Source organism: Anoplophora glabripennis, unplaced genomic scaffold, assembly GCF_000390285.2.
Source record: "Anoplophora glabripennis isolate ALB-LARVAE unplaced genomic scaffold, Agla_2.0 scaffold1643, whole genome shotgun sequence".
NCBI lineage: Eukaryota > Metazoa > Arthropoda > Insecta > Coleoptera > Cerambycidae > Anoplophora > Anoplophora glabripennis.
Window position 1 is genome coordinate 45,543 of NW_019418936.1, and position 1,256 is coordinate 46,798.

Sequence of the window (1,256 nt, forward strand, 5' to 3'; positions counted from 1 at the left end):
GTTTTAGATTGTTGTAAACTAACATTTAAAAAAGTAAATCAAAATCAGGAAACGCCATATTTCCTTTCAACACCACAATTCATAGTTTTTATATTGTCTTTTATTTTCTAATACTTAATTTGTCCTTAATTTTACAGTACCTTATAGAATAATACACTCGAACAATCATTTATTTACACAACACAATAAATCACGTAAAACGACGCCAATGCTCAACGCGCGGGATAACAAACGACAAACAGGTTCATAAAATGGCTAAAATGCTTTTGTAACTACGCCACTTTGTTCCCATACCAAAAGTGGGGGGTGCGTGCACCGATCTGCGCGAATAACCCCACCACGCCAACTTATAATTCTGGTTGTTTTATCTTCTGTGGCTTGAAGCACGCCGGTCGTTCGGATTTGTTCGAGTGGGGACGATGACGCGCCTAGCCTCGCCACTAGCCTTCGTCCAGGCCTCACTAACACTCGCGTAAACATGCCACCCGCCTTGGAAGCAAAGGCTTTCAACGTACTAGGAAGTCACTGGTAAGGGACAAATTTTGGAGAAGGCACGACGAACTTCACCATCAGCGGTCTTGATTGTAGCAACACGATTGATTTTGTCACTGCCCGGAAACACCTAATTATACGTCCCAGCCGCCATTTCATTGGTGGAACGTTATTTTCTTTTATCAGTACAAGTTGTCCAACCTGCAGTTGGCCATGGGTCTGCATCCACTTGGAACGCCTTTGCAGCTCGACGATATATTCTCTGCTACAACGATTCCAGAAATGCTGGTTTAATACTTGTATATGTTGATAATGAGAAAGTCTGTTTTCTGGTATGCCATGTAGGCTAGGCTCAGGTATTGCCGTAAGAGGTCTCCCGACCAGAAAATGGGCTGGAGTTAATGGAGAAAGGTCTTCAGGATCGGACGACAAGGGGGAAATTGGACGAGAGTTTAATGTCGCCTCAATCTGGACAAGCAAAGTGTAAAAGTCCCCATATGTCAAAGACACGTTGCCTAAAATACGTCTTAAGTGATATTTTACGGTTTTGACACCGGCTTCCCAGATGCCTCCGAAATGCGGTGAGCTACTCGGTATGAAATGCCACCTTATTTTAAATTCAGAGATCCTTCCGTTATGTTTGTGGAGTTGCTCCCGATAAAAGTACCCAATTCCTTCAATGCACCGACAAAGTTCGTACCATTGTCCGAGTACACTCAGTGGGTTTGCCACGCCGCGAAATGAAATGTTTCAAAACTTGTATG